We start from the raw sequence: 22,982 nt of genomic DNA, 5'->3' as shown, positions 1-22,982 counted from the left end.
TTTGGAGTTATTACTCAAAATGTATTGCACTGCAAACGTTCACTTCGGTTTCACAGACTGGTGCCCATATCTGTCTCGATTCACGCCAAAAAGACATATGAGTAAATGTGATATGTGAAAAGAAGACGGCATGGACGTATGACATTGTAAGAAAGGGTGACTATGTCTGAAAGAGTAATGACCCAGAAACAGCCAAATATTATAAAAACTACTGTGCTACATTAAGAAAGGTTATTAAAAAGTCCCGAAGCATGTGCATCATGTCTGAGCTTAATACCTCTGATAACAAAATCAAAACAATTTGGAATATTATTACAAGGGAGACAGGACAACCAAGAGTACAGGATGACGGCATCACCTTCAAAGCGAATGGAAACTTGATAAACAACAAGCCGGAAGTCGAAAACATTTTGAATAATCTTTTTTTAAATGTTGTAGAGAAAATAGGATCTAAATGATCATTAGAAGATGCAAGGCAGTTAATGGAAGAGGCCTTACCCACACCATTTGGTACAATTGAAATTCCACCCACCTCTCCATCTGAAATTAGGAAGACGATAAACTCTCTCAAGAATAAAAGCTCACATGAGATTGATGGCATTTCCAGCACGATATTAAAATCTTGTTCCCAAGAGATAAGTGGGATTCTTTGCCACATATGTAATAGCTCTCTGAAGCAGGGTATTTTCCCAGATAGACTGAAGTATGCCATTGTTAAACCACTGCATAAAAAAGGGGATACGTCTGATGTCAACAACTACCGCCCAATCTCTCTTCTGACAGCCTTATCCAAAATTCTTGAAAAAGTAATGTATTGTAGAGTAGCTTCACACCTTTGTAAAAATAAAGTTTTAACAAAATTTCAGTTTGGTTTCCAGAAGGATTTTTCAACGGAAAATGCTATATATACTTTCACTAATGAAATATTAAATGCTCTGAGTAACCGGAAGTCAACTGTTGGGATTTTTTGTGATCTATCAAAGGCTTTTGATTGTGTAAATCGTGGAATACTTCTAGGTAAGCTCAAGTATTGTGGTATGAATAGGACAGTGCTCAAATGGTTTAAATCATACCTAACTTGAAGAGTGCAGAAAGTTTAAATAAACAGTTCACATAATATGCAAAAACTGGTGATTTCTCAGACTGGGGAACAATCAAGAATGGGGTGCCGCAAGGTTCGGTCTTGGGTCCTCTGCTGCTCTTAATATACACTCCTGGAAATTGAAATAAGAACACCGTGAATTCATTGTCCCAGGAAGGGGAAACTTTATTGACACATTCCTGGGGTCAGATACATCACATGATCACACTGACAGAACCACAGGCACATAGACACAGGCAACAGAGCATGCACAATGTCGGCACTAGTACAGTGTATATCCACCTTTCGCAGCAATGCAGGCTGCTGTTCTCCCATGGAGACGATCGTAGAGATGCTGGATGTAGTCCTGTGGAACGGCTTGCCATGCCATTTCCACCTGGCGCCACAGTTGGACCAGCGTTCGTGCTGGACGTGCAGACCGCGTGAGACGACGCTTCATCCAGTCCCAAACATGCTCAATGGGGGACAGATCCGGAGATCTTGCTGGCCAGGGTAGTTGACTTACACCTTCTAGAGCACGTTGGGTGGCACGGGATACATGCGGACGTGCATTGTCCTGTTGGAACAGCAAGTTCCCTTGCCGGTCTAGGAATGGTAGAACGATGGGTTCGATGACGGTTTGGATGTACCGTGCACTATTCAGTGTCCCCTCGACGATCACCAGTGGTGTACGGCCAGTGTAGGAGATCGCTCCCCACACCATGATGCCGGGTGTTGGCCCTGTGTGCCTCGGTCGTGTGCAGTCCTGATTGTGGCGCTCACCTGCACGGCGCCAAACACGCATACGACCATCATTGGCACCAAGGCAGAAGCGACTCTCATCGCTGAAGACGACACGTCTCCATTCGTCCCTCCATTCACGCCTGTCGCGACACCACTGGAGGCGGCCTGCACGATGTTGGGGCGTGAGCGGAAGACGGCCTAACGGTGTGCGGGACCGTAGCCCAGCTTCATGGAGACGGTTGCGAATGGTCCTCGCCGATACCCCAGGAGCAACAGTGTCCCTAATTTGCTGGGAAGTGGCGGTGCGGTCCCCTACGGCACTGCGTAGGATCCTACGGTCTTGACGTGCATCCGTGCGTCGCTGCGGTCCGGTCCCAGGTCGACGGGCACGTGCACCTTCCGCCGACCACTGGTGACAACATCGATGTACTGTGGAGACCTCACGCCCCACGTGTTGAGCAATTCGGCGGTACGTCCACCCGGCCTCCCGCATGCGCACTATACCCCCTCGCTCAAAGTCCGTCAACTGCACATACGGTTCACGTCAACGCTGTCGCGGCATGCTACCAGTGTTAAAGACTGCGATGGAGCTCCATATGCCACGGCAAACTGGGTGACACTGACGGCGGCGGTGCACAAATGCTGCCCAGCTAGCGCCATTCGACGGCCAACACCGCGGTTCCTGGTGTGTCCGCTGTGCCGTGCGTGTGATCATTGCTTGTACAGCCCTCTCGCAGTGTCCGGAGCAAGTATGGTGGGTCTGACACACCGGTGTCAATGTGTTCTTTTTTCCATTTCCAGGAGTGTATATTAATGACTTGCCATTCTATATTCACGAAGGTGCAAAGCTGGTACTTTTTGCCGATGATACAAGTATAGCTATGACACCCGACAGACAAGAATTAACTGGTGAAATTGTAAACAATGTTTTTCAGAAAATCATTAAGTGGGTCTCTGCAAATGGGCTCTCATTAAACTTTGACAAAACACAGTATATACAGTTCCACACAGTAAATGGAATGACCCCATTAATAAATATAGACTTCGATCAGAAATCGGTAGCTAAGGTAGAATATTCAAAATTTCTAGGTGTATGCATTGATGAGGGGTTGAACTGGAAAAAACACACTGAGGATCTGCTGAAACGTTTGAGTTCAGCTACTTATGCTATTAGGGTCATTGCAAATTTTGGCGATATACATTTGAGTAAATTAGCTTACCACGCCTATTTTCATTCTCTGCTTTCGTATGGCATCAGATTCTGGGGTAACTCATCATTGAGTAAAAGAGTGTTCATTGCACAAAAGCGTGTAATCGGAATAATTGCTGGAGCTCATCCAAGATCATCCTGCAGACACTTATTTAAAGAGCTAGAAATCTTCACTGTAGCCTCACAATATATATGTTCACTTATGAAATTTGTTATTAACAATCCGAACGAATTCAATAGAAATTGCAGTGTACATGGCTACAACACTAGGAGAAAGGATGATCTTCACTACTTAAGGTTAAATCTAACCTTGGCTCAGAAGGGGGTAAATTATGCTGCCACAAAAGTCTTTGGTCACTTACCTAATAGCATCAAAAGTCTGACAGGTAGCCATATAGCATTTACAAGGAAATTAAAAGAATTTCTTAATGGCAACTCCTTCTACACATTAGATGAATTTTTGGATATAGTAAGTGGGTAATTTCCCAACGTCAAAAAAAAAAAAAAAAAAAGAGTGTCATGTAATATTTTGTCTAATGTAATATCTTGTATAGACACCTTTTATTAACCTGACACGTTCCACATCATTACGAAGTGTCGTATTCATGATCTATGGAACAAGTACTAATCTAATCTGAAAATTCAAAGATGGGGAGGAGAGGGGCATTTAAAATTTCGCACGGGAGCCTGCCTTGCCCTTGTGTCGGCCGCTGCAGCATTCAAACTGCAGTAGTCAATAATGTTGTATTGATGAAGTTGTAATTACAGTACGGACGGTTGAAACCCGAAACGGGTCTTAGCATAAACAAAGCTGTATAAGAAGAGGCTGGATACTATATTTCTTCTAGCAATAAAATCTCGATAAGATTTCAAAGTGGTGCAATGATCGTCACCGTTCTTTAAATTTTCTGAAATGTAAGATTGTGCACGTTATTAAAACGAAAACACGTAGTTTTCTATGCCTACACCGTCAATGAGTCACAAATGTAATCAATCAACTCATAAAATTATCTGGGTGTAACAACATCTAGGGATATGAAACGAAATAATTACGTAGGCTACGTAGTAAGTAAAGCAGGTTTCGAGCTTCATTCCATTGACGCGATACTGGGGAAATGCAATCATTATACATACAGATTGCTTACAGAACGCTCGAGCAACGAATCCTAGAATAATGCTCAAGTTTGGGGGATCTACAGCAAACAGTACTAATAGGAGAAAGGCAGAACAAATGGCCACAGATTTGTTTCACTGATGGGAGAGCGCCACGGAAATGCTGAAAAACCGAAATTGGCAGAGGCTTGAACATAAGTGCCAAATGTCCTGTGAAAGCACGCTTACAAAGTTTTAAGAACCAGCATTAACTCTTTGAGCACCAGTTGTATCTTGCTGAAACCGCCATTTTATTATTATTATTATTATTATTATTATTATCATTATTATTATTATTTTGACGTACCAGTGCCTTTCGCGTGAACAGTATAGTGCATTGCAGCGTTCAAAGCGACAGTCGGCGCAGAGATTGTGCTACATGATTGTAGGAGATTGTAACACACGATTTTCTTTATAGTGATCATACTGAGGAGTCATAGACAGTATAAATATATGTTAAGTTACTATAACATAAATTTGAGTTTGTACTACTGATGTTAAAGAGTGGCTTCGCAATGAAACTAATGGAGCAGTATGTGCTTTTGTTAGAAATTCGTTAAATTTTAGAATCATTTTTGTTTGTTATGTAGAACTATTATTTGTTTTAGGCACCGTGGGATCATGGAATTTTCGAGAGGTGGTACTGTGTCTAGGAAAAATGCGAAACTTTCAAATATACCTCATGAAATGATGGCTTGTTGAAAACTGTATACCCCAGTGGCTCCAAAGTGAAACCACAGCTTGAAAGCGATTGATGGTTTACATTTTGCCAGTTTGTACTTGTATTCATTACTTTCTATGGCAATAAAGGTTAATTTTGTGAAAGATTTTTAAATTATATTCGAAATTAAAACAACCTCCTTAAAATAAGTGGTTGTTTACTTTTTGCCAATTTCTTCTTGTATTCGTTGCTTACTATGATGACAAAGGTCAGTTTTGTGAAAAAAATTTAAATTTTTTTTTGTATTGCTGGGACCAAAGGTTTAAGTGAAGAAACTAGAACTATAACACAAACCCTGACTTATCGCTCCTGTAGGAACCGCGAATGCAGGATTAGATCTATTACAAGTCTCACAGAAGCGTTTAAGCAATCATTCTTCTCGCGTTCCTTGGGCGAATACGAAGAAGCGTTAATAAGCAGTACAACTCAACACATCAGCCATGCATTTCACAGTGGTTTCAGAGTATAGATATTGATGTGGATGTACAAGGAACGTTCAATAAGTAATGCAACATTTTTTTCTGAAGGCAATTTGGTTTTATGCACGATTCCAATACACCATATAATTTCCCACTCTTTTGGCCACAATACTCTATTTTTCAAGGTAATCTCCATTCAATGCGACGGTCTTAAAAGCGCCATCTTACTGGGAGGACCTGAATGCCCGCGTGGTACCACTCCACTGATTGACGTCGGAGCCAACGTCATCATCCAAGTACTGCTTCTACATCTACATGGTTACTCTGCAATTCACACTTAAGTGATTGGCAGAGGGTTCATCGAACCATTTTCATACTACTTCTCAACCATTCCACTCTCGAATATCACGTGGGAAAAGGAACACCTGAATCTTTCCGTTCGAGCTCTGATTTCTCTTATTTTATTACGATGATCATTTCTCCCTACGTAGGTGGGAGTCAACAAAATATTTTCGCATTCGGAAGAGAAAGTTGATGATTTAAATTTCGTAAATAGATCTCGCCGCAAAGAAAAACGCCTTGTTCAGTGACTGCCACCCCAACTCGCGTATCATATCAGTGAGACTCTCACCCCTATTACGCGATAACACGAAACGGGCTGCCCTTCTTTGCACTTTTTCGATGTCCTCCGTCAATCCTACCTGGTACGGATCCCACACCGCACAGCAATATTCCAGCAGAGGACGGACAAGTGTAATGTACGCTGTCTCTTTAGTGGGTTTGTCGTATCTTCTAAGTGTTCTGCCAACAAAGCGCAGTCTTTGTTTCGCCTTCCCCACAATATTATCTATGTGGTCTTTCCAATTTAAATTGCTCGTAATTGTAATTCCTAAGTATTTAGTCGAATTGACGGCCCTTAGATTTGTGCGATTTATCGTATACCCAAAATTTATCGGATTTCTTTTAGTATGCATGGGGATGACCTCGCACTTTTCTTTGTTTAGTGCCAATTGCCACTTTTCGCACCATACAGAAATTCTCTCTAGATCATTTTGTAATTGGCATTGATCGTCTGATGATTTTACTAGACGGTAAATTCCAGCGTCATCTGCAAATAATCTAAGGGGGCTGCTCAGATTATTACCTAGATCATTTACGTAAATCAGGAACAGAGCGCCTATGACACTACCTTGCGGAATGCCAGACATCACTTCTGTTCTACTCGATGATTTACCGTCTGTCACTACGAACTGTGACTTCTCTGAGAGGAAATCACGAATCCAGTCACACAACTGAGACGATACTCATTATGCACTCAATTTGATTAATAGTGGCTTGTGAGGAACGGTATGAAAAGCCTTCTGGAAATCTAGGAATATGGAATCGATCTGAGATCCCCTGTCGACAGCACTCATTACTTCATGGGAATAAGAGGTAGCTGTGTTGCACAAGAACGATATTTTCTGAATCCGTGTTGGTTATGTATCAATAAGTGATTTTCTTGAAGGTGATTCATAATGTTCGAGTACAGTATATGCTCCAAAATCCTGCTGCAAATTGAGGTCAGTGATATGGGTCTGTAATTCAATGGGTTACTACTATTTCCTTTCTTGAATATTGGTGTGACCTGTGCTACTTCCCAGTCTTTAGGAACAGACCTTTCGTCAAGTGAGCGGTTGTATATGATTGCTGAGAAAGGCGCTATAGTGTCTGCATACTCTGAAAGGAACCTGATTGGTATACCATCTGGACCGGAAGACTTGCCTTTCTTAAGTGATTTGAGTTGTTTCCCAACACCTAAGATATCTAGTTTTATGTCACTCATGCTAACAGCTGTTCTGGTTTCGAACTCTGGAATATTTACTTCATCCTCTTCCGTGTAGGAATTACGGAAAACTGTATTTAGTAACTCCGCTTTAGTGGCACCATAATCGGTAACATTTCCATCGCTATCGCGCTTCCCGCGGAGGTGCGAGATCCGCTCTGTGTGGCGGATGCGAAAGAACAACTCAATGAAGTTTTGTGAGCTCCTCTTATGTGGGCCCTTGCGTTGTCCTGCAGAAGGAGAAGTTCGTTTGCATTTTTGTGGCAACGAACATGTCGAAGTCATTTCTTCAGTTTCCTGAGGGTAGCACAGTACACTTCAGCGTTGACCGTTGCACCGTGAAGGAGGACATCAAACAGAACAAACAGTTTTAGAGTCCCAGAAGACCGTCCCATGACTTTACCAGCTGAGGGCGAGGCTTTGAACTTTTTCTTAGGAGAAGTGGTGTGGCGCCAATCCACGGATTGCCATTTTGTTTCCGGCTCCAAGTGATAAACCCAATGTTTCATCGCCTGTGGTCATGTTCGACCAAAAATTGTCACTATAAGCCTCGTGACGCGCTAGCAACTCCCCACTGATTGTCCTTCGTCGCTCTTCACGGTCTACCGGGCACACACCTTCGAGTACCCCAACTGATGGACGAGTGTGTCAGCATTACGAAAAACTGCCAGCACTACCAATACAGCGACGTGCTTGATTGTGATCCGCGGATCACCTCGAATGAGAGTGTCCTGGATTGCTGGAGTCAACAGCTGTGTGCTGCCGGGCGGCATGTGGGAGTTCGGAGAGGCTTACGCACCTTGTTGGGATAATGACAAACGCTTCGGCCAACGACTCGCCGTGCTTCTGTTCGCTACCAGATATTCGTAGACATTCTGCAGGTACCTGGAATAACTGCGAAGCTCTGGCTTCCCGCATAAAAAATACACCCCCAACGACAGCTCCCTGCTTGGACTACACCTCCGTTACTGTCACCATTTTGAAGGCTAAGTACAGCACCAGCTCCTGTCGTAACTTCGTGAACCTGTAAGGGCTGAACCAGGAATATTCCGCGATGTCGCACAACAAATTCCGTACTTTTTCAACCGAAATTGGTCGAGAAAAAAAAAGTGTTGCGTTACTTATTGAACGCCCCTCATACACTTAAGAACAATATCATATTCTTCTCTCTAGCAATCCGTTCCCAGCAGAGCCACTACTATTGGGAAGCAGATTGATCACGGAGAGAGTTGGTCTGGGCGGGGCAATGGCTATCCTGTCCCGCGCAGGTGCGGTAGCGGCGGCTGGTTACGTCATCGCCAGGGAGAAAGCGCTGCAACACGACACGTGACTCTCATCTGGCGCTGCCCCGCCGGCACGCAACTCCACTCGCGCACGCATGCATTTTGTGGACTCGAATATAACTGCTGGCAATAAAGCAGTTCTTACCCGGCAACGCAAACTGTACTCACCGCCGAAGCAGCATCATCACTCTCTTAATGCTCGACATAGAGTTAGACGGGAGGAAAATTCTCGCAGTGTAACACGGCATGCCATTTATAACGTACAGAAATCTTCAGATTTAAAAGTAACTTTCGGGTGTACCCCAAAAGAGCGTTATTGACCATTAATTTTCACAATATACAGTATATAAATCACCTCACGGGCGCTGGCTTTTGAAAATCGATGTGGGTGCTCTAATTCACACTTCACAAATGTTAAAAAACTAGCCCTCCTGAAAATCCACTTTCAGATATTTTCAATGAGCAACACCCGATAAAGGTAAACAAACTATTGTTTATTGGGTTCTTTTTCCATACTAATTAGGTAATACAAAATGTAATCCAGTATCCACGTAGAATTCTTTTATTTATTTTTTTCTGAGCTTTGTCTAATTACTAATTCCCATTCATAAAGAATGTGTTCCCATGAACAGTGGATTGTCTGGTAAAAATGTTCGCCCCAGTGTCAAGGTTCAATTTCTTTTAGTTCTCGTTTACAGACGTGCGTGATAGCATTGTCGTTCAATTTCTCTTGCGTCATGGCGTTTCCCCATTAAGTTTTTAAAGTTCTAAGGGCGGAGAAACAAAGTTCTGCTGATATACAGAAACTGGTAAAAGCGATCTTTATCAGTTTCATCACCTCTGGAATCAATTTGCTAACGTGCATATTTGAGGAAAATAACTGCAGTAAGTCTTCCGCACTTCCAGCGAAATGATTTTTAGATTTACACACATCTAACATCATATTTCTATTCGAAGTTTATCTTTATGCGTCCAAGTCATCCTTCTAAAATTGTATTAATAACTACAATCTTTAATTTTCGAAAGAAGAATTTTTCCTGTTTCGTTAAGGTGAGTCATAACAGCTTTAGGAAATCGATCCTCAAAACACAGAATCACAATATATGAAACCTCAAAATAAATTATCGGGGAATAATCACGAGGGCTGGCAGAAGCATAGGGCACAGCGCCGTCATCAAGTTTTCGAGAAAGCTTCCGAACTTTTGGAAGTTTCGGATCTTCTACATCAAATTTTTTGGTCAGTTCCAAGCAACAGTTCCTTATTTCATCGAAACTTTTGTCAGTTAGAGACAGCTTCACAACATATCGTACTTTTAATACTGTCCACGAGTTTTTGGAGCTATAGGGAGGAATTTTGTAGAAAAGCGTTCAAATTGTCCACTGGCTCTAAAATTTTAATGAGAAGTGTAGTGACTGAGATAAATTCAAACGAGTACAGAAAATTTACGAAACCTTTAGCTGCAGCACCGGCATCGGGTTTTTGGAGCTCGAGTTCCTCTAGAAACAAAATTAACTGTACATAACTCTGGAGCATAGCTTTCAACGAACCTATTCTGTAACGTCACCTGACCCAGTTTAGAAATCGAGTTGAACTTACGAGGGCTTAAGTCAGGGGAGTGCAGTAGGTGGTATTAGCATTTCGCAGCCCCATCAGTCAAACAAATCAGTAACAGCTCGCACTGCACGTGCTTGAGCATTGTCCTGCAAAATGATGGTCAGGTCCTGCAGAAAGTGTCATCACTTCTGTCTCTATGCTGTTCGTTTTTGGAACAAAACCTACGACCAGCTTATCGACAGGAGTGATGACACTTTCTGCGGGACCTGACCATCATTTTGCAGGACAATGCTCAAGCACGTACGGTGCAAGCTGTTAAGAATTTATTTGACTGACGGGGCTGCTAAGTGCTATACCACCTACTGCACACCCCTCACTTAAGTCCTCGTAAGTTCAACTCGATTTCTAAACTGAAGGTAACACTTCACGGCATTCGCTTCAGAACTGCTACAAATTCGTCGGGGAATACCGTGCCGCTCGAACTGTCAACACAACTGGCACTGCTAAAAGTATCCTACGACTTCCACGTCGCTGGCAACGGGTTATTCACAATGCTGGTGACTACTTTGAAGGTCAGTAAAACTTTGAAACACATATCTGTTTTGTACGAGTTGTAAATAAATAGTTGTCACTATTAAAGTTCCAACCCTCGTATGAATACGGATCATGTGACCGGACCCTCGAGTTTATTTGAAGGCAATCTTCGGGCGCAAATCAGTGACATAACAGAAGTATCTAATTAACGTTGCATTTTGGATCGAATCGAACTGTCATTTCCAAAACAACTTAATTAGCATAGTATTTTACAGATAAGTAGTTTCCCTACCAACCGTCGCGCAGTGTAATCGTATACAACGGTCGTCGCCTGAACGACGTACACACAGCAGCGGAAGCACCTAAGATTTCACGGTGAGAAGAAGGGAAAGAAAATTATCAGAGCTGAAGCAATACAAAGGAAAATGTTCATAATGCTTTAAGAAAATAATCCTGTACCGTCCACAATCTATACTATTTTTAGGCACATCTTCATACACGCTCCTTTGGCAGAACTTTTCATTTAATTTTTCCGTCCAGTTAACCTATTACTTCCGGTCCCACTCCATGTGAGACAGAATAATTTATCCTTTTACAGAACCTATTTGCTTAACCGCTTTCGGCTGAAGTTCCTCTTGCGCTGATACCGTTTTGCAATGACCTGTATTTGTGTTTAAGATTGAACTTTATAGTTTCACTACAATTAAACGAGAGACCAACAATGTGGAGAGGTTGGGAATACTACGATAATGTCACCCCTCTTCAAATGTAGCGGTTTCAATCCAAGTCCCTGCCTCAGTACTCGGATTACGTGAGTAGGAGACTATAAATCACTGTTGTTTGTGACCAAGAAGTATGCTTTTACCTTTATTGTGCTTTCAGTCATATCAAATAGCTCTTTCTGAATCACTTATACTATTGTAGCCAGTTATTACAGTAAACAGCACCTTTAGTTAGCGCGGCAGACTTTAGAAAATCGCTTTCAGTCGTTGATTACATACGCACTTCATCATTATTACTAGTTTCGGCGTCAGCCATTTTCAGATCTGTTACAACAAATAAAGAAAGAAAACTACAATTAACGACAGCGTCATAAGACGGCGTTCACGTTGCAGACGGACGAAGAAAATAAAACTAAATTGTTACTAATACATTTAAAAAAGAAAATTTCTTTAACTGTATATGCGTAAATTAATTCTGAACCACAGAGATTGTTCTGCTAGTGTTTCCATTACTTGACCAGGTACAAGTTAGGATGCATGCTTGTCACTATTTTACTTGGCTTTGACCTTTATTACGTTTATGCTTGTAAAACCTAAGTCAGTATTTACGTCAATTTTTGATGTAAACTTATTTGTTTTATAAACAATTGCTTATTTTAAAAATATCAGATATTACAAAGCAAGTCTCCTAACGTGTTTATGTATGATCATATGAAGATGCCAATATCATCCATTTGCAGCACTTTTAAATTGTAACGTGGAAAAGCTGTACAGAAAACATTTACAACCGAACATCCCCCCCCATGAACCATGGACCTTGCCGTTGGTGGGGAGGCTTGCGTGCCTCAACGACACAGATAGCCGTACCGTAGGTGGAACCACAACGGAGGGGTATCTGTTGAGAGGCCAGACAAACGTGTGGTTCCTGAAGAGGGGCAGCAACCTTTTCAGTAGTTGCAGGGGCAACAGTCTTGATGATTGGCTGATCTGGCCCTGCAACACTAACCAAAACGGCCTTGCTGTTGTGGTACTGCGAACGGCTGAAAGCAAGGGGAAACTACAGCCGTAATTTTCCCAAGGGCATGCAGCTTTACTGTATGATTAAATGATGATGGCGTCCTCTTGTGTAAAACATTCCGGAGGTAAAATAGTCCCCCATTCGGATCGCCGGGCGGGGACTACTCAGGAGGACGTCGTTATCAGGAGAAAGAAAACTGGCGTTCTACGGATCGGAGCGTGGAATGTCAAATCCCTTAATCGGGCAGGTAGGTTAGAAAATTTAAAAAGGGAAATGGATGGGTTAAAGTTAGATATAGTGGAATTAGTGAAGTTCGGTGGCAGGAGGAACAAGACTTTTGGTCAGGCGAATACAGGGTTATAAATACAAAATCAAATAGGAGTAATGCAGGAATAGGTTTAATAGTGAAAAAAAATAGGAGTGAGGGAAAGCTACTACAAACAGCACAGTGAACGCATTATTGTGGTCAAGATAGACATAAAGCCCACGCCTACTACAGTAGTACAAGTTCATATGCCAACTAGCTCTGCAGATGAATAAATTGATGAAATGTATGATGAGATAAAAGAAATTATTCGTCTGAAAATTTAATAGTCATGGGCGACTGGAATTCGACAGTAGGAAAAGGAAGAGAAGGAAACGTAGTAGGTGAATATGGATTGGGGCTAAGAAATGAAAGAGGAAGCCGCCTGGTAGAATTTTGCACAGAGCATAACTTAATCATAGCTAACACTTGGTTCAAGAATCATGAAAGAGGGTTGTATACATGGAAGAACCCTGGAGATAGTAGAAGGTTTCAGATAGATTATATAATGGTAAGACTGAGATTTAGGAACCAGGTTTTATATTGTAAGACATTTCCAGGGGCAGATGTGGATTCTGACCACAATCTATTGGTTATGAACTGTAGATTAAAACTGAAGAAAATGCAAAAAAGTGGGAATTTAAGGAGATGGGACCTGGATAAACTGAAAGAACCAGAGGTTGTACAGAGTTTCAGGGAGAGCATAAGGGAACAATTGACAGGAATGGGGGAAAGAAATATAATAGAAGCGGAATGGGTAGCTTTGAGGAATGAAATAGTGAAGGCAGCAGAGGATCAAGTAGGTAAAAAGACAAGGGCTAGTAGAAATCTTTGGGTAACAGAAGAGATACTGAATTTAATTGATGAAAGGAGAAAATGCAAAAATGCAGTAAGTGAAGCAGGCAGAAAGGAATACAAACGTCTCCAAAATGAGATCGACAGGAAGTGCAAAATAGCTAAGCAGGGATGGCTAGAGGACAAATGTAAGGATGTAGAGGTTTATCTCACGAGGTGTAAGATAGATACTCCCTACAGGAAAATTAAAGAGACAGTTGGAGAAAAGAGAACCACTTGCATGAATATCAAGAGCTCAGATGGAAACCAAGTTCTAAGCAAAGAAGGGATAGCAGAAAGATGGAAGGAGTATATAGAGGGTCTATACAGGGGCGATGTTCTTGAGGACAATATTATGGAAATGGAAGAGGATGTAGATGAAGATGAAATGGGAGATATGATACTACGTGAAGAGTTTGACAGAGCACTGATGGACCTAACAAGGGGAGGCCGCCAATTGTGATATTCAGATTCGATTCATACTGCGCATAATAAAAGCTCATGGCCAGAGGTGTAATGTGGCAAAGCACCAAGATGCACTTCTCAGCCGTTGTCGAGAAAATCGACAGTTAAAAGAAACCGTTGCGGTGAAATACTTTCTACGATTAATAATTTACTACAGCGTCGTGGCGCAGCGGTAAGCGCTTGGGTTCGTAATTCGAAGGTCGCCGGTTCGAATCTCGCGCCATGAAATTTTTTTATTATTAGTTTTTTATATATATATAAACTATTAATGAATTGCTTATGCATGTTGGTGAAGGCGGATCGCTCTCCAGTTGTACCGCCTCCATTTTCCCGTTTGTTTAACAGGGTGTACCAAAGCTCTCCCGTCCGCACTGATTTTCGATGATGTTATAAGTTGCGCTAGGGACCGCATCTACATTCTTTCGAAGTTAGTAGGCAACTACGCTGTTATGCGGCGGCTCGTTTCGGCCCATTCAACATCTGTCCTTCAAGTGTAACGAGCGAGTAACGGAGTTTATATTTCATACCTGCCACAGCAAGTTTGTGTTCGTGGGGTCTCTATTCTAATTCGAACGATTTACTTACGCTATACTTATTCGATTCGGAATATCGTTTCTACGTCTTCCGTTAACTATACGTGTTTTACATTATGAAGATAATTAATAACATTTGTGAAATACAACTTTGTTTGGGGAAAACATAGTGATGTTCGAAGTCGCCAGTTTTTCCACGACAAACGACTTTCAACAACTTATTATATGCATAATTGTTGCAACTGATTGCCGGGAATTATATATATATATATATATATATATATATATATATATATATTTGAATTACAAAAAACAAATACTAAAAAAAAAAGGTAGCATGGCGCGAAAATCGATCCGACGACCTTCGGATTACGAATCCGACCGCTTACCGCTGCAGCACGACGGTGTAGAAAATTAGTAATCGTAGAGAATATTTCACCGCAACGGTTTCTTTTAACTGTCGATTTTCTCGACAACGGCTGAGAAGTGCATCTTGGTGCTTTGCCACATTATACCTCTGGCCATGAGCTTTTATTATGCGCAGTATGAATCGAATCTGAATTTCACAGTTGGCGGCCTCCCCTTGTAAGTCGAAACAAGACCCTGGGAGTAGACAACATTCCATTAGAACTACTGACAGCCTCGGGAGAGCCACTCCTGACAAAACTCTACCATCTGGTGAGCAAGATGTATGAGACAGGCGAAATACCCTCAGACTTCAAGACGAATATAATAATTCCAATCCCGAAGAAAGCAGGTGTTGACAGATGTGAAAATTACCGAATTATCAGTTTAATAAGTCACAGCTGCAAAATACTAACGCGAATTCTTTACAGACGAATGGAAAAACTGGTAGAAGCCGACCTCGGGGAAGATCAGTTCGGATTCTGTAGAAATGTTGAAACACGTGAGGCAATACTGACCCTACGACTTATCTTAGAAGAAAGATTAATGAAAGGCAAACCTACGTTTCTAGCATTTGTAGACTTAGAGAAAGCTTTTGACAATGTAGACTGGAATACTCTCTTTCAAATTCTGAAGGTGGTAAGGGTAAAATACAGGGAGCGAAAGGCTATTTACAATTTGTACAGAAACCAGATGGCAGTTATAAGAGTCGAGGGACATGAAAGGGAAGCAGTGGTTGGGAAGGGAGTGAGACAGGGTTGTAGCCTCTCCCCGATGCTATTCAATCTGTATATTGAGCAAGCAGTAAAGGAAACAAAACTAAAGTTCGGAGTAGGTATTAAAATCCATCGAGAAGAAATAAAAACTTTGAGGTTCGCCGATGACATTGTAATTCTGTCAGAGACAGCAAACGACTTGGAAGAGCAGTTGAACCGAGTGGACAGTGTCTTGAAAGGAGGATATAAGATGAACATCAACAAAAACAGAACGAGGATAATGGAATGTAGTCGAATTATGTCGGGTGATGGTGAGGGAATTAGATTAGGAAATGAGACACTTAAAGTAGTAAAGGAGTTTTGCTATTTGGGGAGCAAAATAACTGAAGATGGTCGAAGTAGAGAGGATATAAAATGTAGACTGGCAATGGCAAGGAAAGCGTTTCTGAAGAAAAGAAATTTGTTAACATCGAGTATTGATTTAAGTGTCAGGAAGTCGTTTTTGAAAGTATTTGTATGGAGTGTAGCCATGTATGGAAGTGAAACATGGACGATAAATAGTTTGGACAAGAAGAGAATAGAAGCTTTCGAAATGTGGTGCTACAGAAGAATGCTGAAGATTAAATGGGTAGATCACATAACTAATGAGGAGGTATTGAGTAGAATTGGGGAGAAGAGGAGTTTGTGGCACAACTTGACTAGAAGAAGGGGTCAGTTGGTAGGACATGTTCTGAGGCATCACGGGATCACCAATTTAGTACTGGAGGGCAGCGTGGAGGGTAAAAATCGTAGAGGGAGACCAACAGACGAATACACTAAGCAGATTCAGAAGGATGTAGGTTGCAGTAGGTACTGGGAGATGAAGAAGCTTGCACAGGATAGAGTAGCATGGAGAGCTGCATCAAACCAGTATCAGGACTGAAGAGCACAACAACAACAACAACAATGTTTGTTATGATGCAGCAGTAAACTGTAGTGTTTTCTATTAAGCTGAAGAGCCAAAGAAACTGGTACACCTGTCTAATATTGTGTTGGGCCCCCACGATCACACAGAAGTGCCGCAGCACGTTGTGGCATGGACTCGACTAATGTCTGAAGTAGTGCTGGAGGGAACTGACACCATGAAGCCCGCAGGGCTGTACATGAATCCATAAGGGTACGAGGGTGTCGAGATTTCTTCTGAACAGCACGTTGCAAGGCATCCTAGATATGCTCAACCATGTTCATGTCTGGGGAGTTTGGAGGCCAGCGGAAGCGCTTACACTCATAAACGTGTTCCTGGAACCCCTCTGCATCAATTCTGGACGTGTGGGGTGTCGCATTGTCCTGCTGGAATTGCCCAAGTCCATCGAAATGCATAGTAGACATGAATGGATGCAGGTGATCAGACAGGATGCTTACGTATGTGTCACCTGTCAGAATCGTATCACTCCAATTGCACATGCCCCACAGTATTATAGAGCCTCCACCAGCTTGAACAGCCCCTGCTGACATGCAAGGTCCATGGGTTCATGAGGTTGTCTCCATACCCGTACACGTCCATCCTCTCGATACAATTTGAAACGATACTCGTCCGACCAGGCAACATGTCTCCAGTCATCAACAGTCCAATGTCGGTGTTGACGGACCCAGGCGAGGGGTAAAGATTTGAGTTGTGCAGTCATCAAGGGTACAAGAGTTGGCCTTCGGTTCCGAAAGCCCATATCGATGATGTTTCGTGATTCGCACGCTGATGCTTATTGATGGCCCAGCATTGAAATCTCCAGCAATTTTCGAAATGGTTGCACTTCTGTCACGTTCTTTCGTCGTTGATCCTGTTCTTGCAGGATCTTTCTCCAGCCGCAGCCACCTCGGAGATTTGATGTTTACCGGATTCCTGATATTCACGGTACACTCGTGAAATGGACGTACGGGAAAATCCCCACTTCATCGCTACCTAGGAGATACTGTGTCCCGTCCTGAATCACGCGGTTGCTACGGTCGCAGGTTCGAATCCTGCCTCGGGCATGGATGTGAGTGATGACCTTAGGTTAGATAGGTTTAAGTAGTTCTAAGTTTAGGGGACTGATGACCTCAGGTGTTAAGTCCCATAGCGCTTAGAGCCATTTGAATCATTTTTGCTGTGTTCCATCGTTCGTGCGCCGGCTATAACACCACTTTCAAACTACTTAAACCTTGATAACCTGCCATTATAGCAGGAGTAACCAGTCTAACAACTGCACTAGGCACATGTGCTATATGGGCGTTGCCTACCACAGCGCCGTATTCTGCCTGTTTACATATCTCCGTATTTGAATACGCATTCCTATGCCATTTCTTTTCCGCTTCAGTATATATTTACTTTACAAGATCTGAAGATGGTTAACGCTGAAACCGATAATCATATGCGACCAGTTACTGAAAATTATTATGAAAAAAGTGCCACCATGATAGCGGGGTCACAATGTGACATTATGTCCGTCTTAATTATCTCCGTCTAAGAAAATTAATATTTGATTACAACAGCATATACACTGGTGCGCAAAACTTAATGATGAAAGTATAATGTGTCACTGGCGAGTAACATAGGTCGATGGAACCTGGACCATGCATAGAAATAACTGCTGCAAATAGTACAGAAGGTAATGGAAAGAAATACGCAATGAGGCGAATAGAAACGACACTTTTACTTAAAGAGAATGATTACTCTGAAGTCACCACGTTTCATGACGGTCCCTTGGACGTTGCAAAAGACGGGGCAAGGATCATGATACGGTGCCGATCACCTTCTCTCCTCCTGCCAGCAGTTCCTGTGGTTCGGAACGTTCAGCATGCACATGAAGTATTGCTGTGAGCAATACCAAACTCCTGGACTACATTCGTCACACTTGGTCCAATTTCCCGATGTTTCTTCCCCGCGTGAAATCATCCAAATGTGGTCTCTGGGCAATGTTGTAGTGACGAAGACCACCGCAGTGCACCGTAACTGCTCTTTGACTAAAACACACACGCACACACACACACACACACACACACACACACACACACGTCTGTCCTTTCCCGCTTTTTCGACTGTCTCGTATTGCAAGACCAGACCCATTCAGTACTACAGTCACGCTGACCTCACACCACACGACGTCCAACTTTCTCTGCACGACTGGTAGACCTCTGGCAACATTTCTTTCACTTTCATTAATTTCCCCTAGTAGTTAATATGTTACGTAACATTATCTAGCTCGTCCTTAAGTTTTACACAGTAATATATTTACAATGAAATTCCAAATTATGGGGATACTCTGATAAAAGGAGAAATTAATTTTGGTTTTAGACAAACATCGGGCGAGATGATGCAGTATAGAAGAAAATGGACTTGCATTCGTTTGGAAGGAAGGAAGATTAGGATTTTACGTGCAGTCGACGACGAGATTATTAGGAACGAAGTGAAAACCCGGATTCGGCGATGGGGGGAGGCGGGAGGGGGGAGTTAGTAGCGACGGAAATCTGCACTGTTCTTTTCAATACGACCACCTCGGCATTTGGCTTAAACGATTTACGGAAACCATGGAAAACCTAAATATGAATACCTGTACGGGTATTTGAACTGTTGTCGTCCCGAGAAAGAGTCCAATGTACTGCCACTGTTCTTCCCCACTCACTCAGGCCGTGGGAGTGAGGTTCCAGGCCCGTTGGTTTTCTAGATGTAACATTTCTGTCCTTTCCACCATTCGCTTACGACAAAGGAAGGACATGACGGATTTTCTTCCACATCCTCCCACAATCCAAGCTTCTGGTCCGTTGTCGGTGGAGGACTGTTAAATTCCAATCTTCCTTCCTTTTTCCGTTTCACACATAGAGTAAAATAATTTTAATCAGTCGAAAAATTTAAAGACGCAGGATTGGGTTAACAAGTAAATAAAGTCAAATAATTATTTATTTATGACACATCTTCCACTTTCTTAAGTATGTCAGTGCCTGAGCAGAATTCGTCTTCGACGGTATATAAACCTTGTGTAAAAGTAATTTTTATGGATATGTCTTCTAAAATTACTACAGTATTCTTCGTGAAATTCCTGTACACTGTCAACACGTATACTGAATTTCGTAAGGGTCTCGTGACCGCTCCTACAATATACGCCTCGTTTTACAACGCCGTGCGAGAACGAGGAAAACTTACCGCTTTTCAGTCAGGATTTACCAGCACCTTCAATGAATTTTTTTACAACGCTCGTAAACTTCGTTATGACGAGTCCGTTCTTTGTTGCCACGCCGGCGGAATCGACTTTGCTGTTGAACAATAGATTTACAGTTCAGAACTTGCTGCGTGGGAAGGAACTTCTATTATGATACCGCGATTTCCCAATAAAATAACGAACAGTGGCACTGAATGCCATTTCCGTCTAGGCCTTTATAGCTTTCACCAGTAGAAATAGTCTCGGGGAAAGATTAAAATTTGTTTCTTTTTCTCAAATGCGCCTGCAATTGGACGTCTCCCCATCGGCATCATTTTTCAAACGTTTAGACCTTCATTTTTTAAAGACGATTTCGTCTCTGCGACGAGGCCGCCAAATTTAGGTTACGCGAAGGAATAATAACCGAAGGTAGCGCCTCGTATGCTAGAGGCAGAAGGTTTTTCTTTTCCAGAATCAGGGAGAGACTGCGGACTGTAGTAGACGGTGAGATGGAGACGCTGATCTTTAACTGAATTAGGCTATGTCCTGGCTCCGTTCCCGTCCCCTACGGCACTCACCGCACACTCACCTATTCCGAACAATGACACTAAAGACGCCTGAGTCACATCTCACTAAGTAGGGATGCTTACACAGCGAATGACACAATATGTTTTTAATTACCGACTGCAAGGGTTTCCTGAGTCAGCAGTGTGAAATCAATTCTTTTTTTAAATTTTTGAAGACTCAGTTTTACTGTCAGGAGTAAGGTGACGATTTTCATTCCTCCTGTACGATTACTTTCATAATCTTCTACTTATATTGCTGAGGAAAGGCAATACCTAACTCCTTATGATAGTCAGTTTGACTCCCTTACTTCCTTGATTACGGGCTGTAGAATGGCAGTGTGGTGTTTAAACTTAATCGTCTCGGTTGTATGACGGGATTCGTGATAACTTTTCGGAAAAATCACAGTTCGCAGTAATTGATGAAAAGTCATCGAGTGAAACAGGAGTGATATCTGGCGTTACCCGAGGCCCTCTGCTGCTCCTAATCTATATAAACGACTTAGTTTGTTTACAGATAATGCTGTCATATGGCGTCTAGTGAAGTCATCAGAAGATCAAAATCAATTGCAAAATGATTTAGACTAGATATCTGTATGGTGAGAAAAGTGGCGATTGATCCTAAATAATGAAAAGTGTGATTGCATCCACATGAGAACTAAAAGGATTCCGTTAAATTTTGGTTACACGATAAATCACACAAATCTAGAGGCCGACAGTTAAACTAAATACCTTAGAATTACAATTACGAACATCTTAAATTAGAATGATCACATAGAGGTGTTGTGGGGAAGGTAAACCAAACACTGTGTTTTATTGACAAAACAGTTAGAAGATGCAGCAGGTCGCCTAAAGTGATTGACTACTCTACGATCGTCCGTCCTCTGCAGAATGGAATCTTTACGAAACTGCATTGACGGAGGAAGTCGAAAGAGTTCAAAGAAGAGCAGCTAATTTTTTATCGTCACGAAATAGGGGAGACATTGTCATGAGTGTGATCCACGAATTGGGGTGGCAATCTTTAAAACAAAGGCGTTTTTCATTGCGACGAGATCTTTTCACGAAGTTTCAATCTCCAACGTTCTCTGCCGAATGCGGAAAATATTTTATTGGGGAGCACGTACGTAGAGTAATGATCATTATGATAAAATAAATCAGAGCTCGCAAGCAAGATTTAAGTGTTCGTTTTTCCCGCGCACTGTTATAGAGTGGAACGGTAGACAGAGTGAAAGTGATTCGATAGACCCTCTGTCAGGCACTTAAGTGTGAATTGCATAATATTGACGTAGATGTAACTTGCAAAGGCATTAGTGTCAACTCGCTCATTTCACCTGTTTTCATGGAACGTACTGAAATATTAATGTAGCGTCTTGTCTGTTTCACTAGCAGCGAGTCGTTTGCATCGTGCGGGAGAGAGTGATGAGCGGTTGTGTTTCTACTGTGTCGCGTTTGTTAAAATAAAAGCAACAGTGGGTAAATGCTGTGCCGGCACTCCTTCCAGTACTCTCGAATACCACCAAGGGGTGACGCGAAGCTTAACATCAGAAAGGCAAATCGTCATCGACGATACCACATGATATTACTCCATGAGAGACTACGGATGGATTTGGGGTTGTACACAGGATTTTGCGTTATGTGTGATGACTAGGGCTTGCACTGAGTTAGCACTTTTCCCCTTGTTAGCAAAGATTTTTTATTTTCTCCACCAGCCGGATTCGAAGCGGCTCTCTTCGTATCGACTGTCACAGCACTAAAGTTGCGTCAATGACCTCAGTTAAAATTAACAAGGAGTAGGAAAGAAAATACAAAAAAAATCGAATCGTGCAAACCTGCAACGGTAATCTTATCAAATTACAGCCTCCCTTAGACATAAGTCTATTATGTGAACACAAACCACATTCACGTCGGTAGAAATCACTTTATCTACGAGTAACAGTCGCACTTCCTGCAATAGGAATAGCTCGGAGTCCACAGTCTATTTTATGGACGTATACAGAGTGAACTTTAGGAATCGACGTACAGATATCGCAGACGTCAGTTTGTTGGTAGGATACTCAGAAAATGCGATCAGTCTACAAAGGATATTGCTTGTTAAACACTGGTGCAAACCATCCTACAATATTGCTCAAGTGTGCTGTATCCATACCAAATGTGACTATGCTGGGAACTTCATAGGCGATAGTGAACGTATACAAAGAAGGGCAACACGAATGGTGACATGACAGCTTGGCACAAGAGAGACTGTCAGCGAGTTGCTGAAAAACCTTACACAAGATAGACCTCAGTGATCCTGCGTAAGATTATTTACAATGTTTCAAAAAACTGGTATTAAGTGTATAATCTAGGAATATATCGGAGCCCCGTATGTATAGCCTACCTTACGTAGGAAAAACGAAGATATTTTTAGACTGATTAGACTGTGGTCAAATGGTTCAAATGGCTCTGAGCACTATGGGACTTAACATCTGAGGTCATCAGCCCCTAGAACTTACAACTACTTAAACCTAACCAACCTAAGGACATCACACACATCCATGCCCGAGGCAGGATTCGAACGTGCGACCGTAGCGGTCTCGCGGTTTCAGACTGAAGCGCCTAGAACCGCACGGCCACACCGGCCGGCAATTAGACTGTGCATTCATTCTTCCTGCACTCCATACATAAATGTAACAGAAGGAAATCCTAATACGTTCTTAGTATAATGCCACCTGCAACGCATTTCGGAGTGATTTGCGAAGTATGGATGTAGA

Source organism: Schistocerca americana, chromosome X, assembly GCF_021461395.2.
Source record: "Schistocerca americana isolate TAMUIC-IGC-003095 chromosome X, iqSchAmer2.1, whole genome shotgun sequence".
Lineage (NCBI taxonomy): Eukaryota > Metazoa > Arthropoda > Insecta > Orthoptera > Acrididae > Schistocerca > Schistocerca americana.
The sequence above is the reverse complement of the archived record's forward strand: the minus strand, read 5'-3'. Positions refer to the sequence as shown.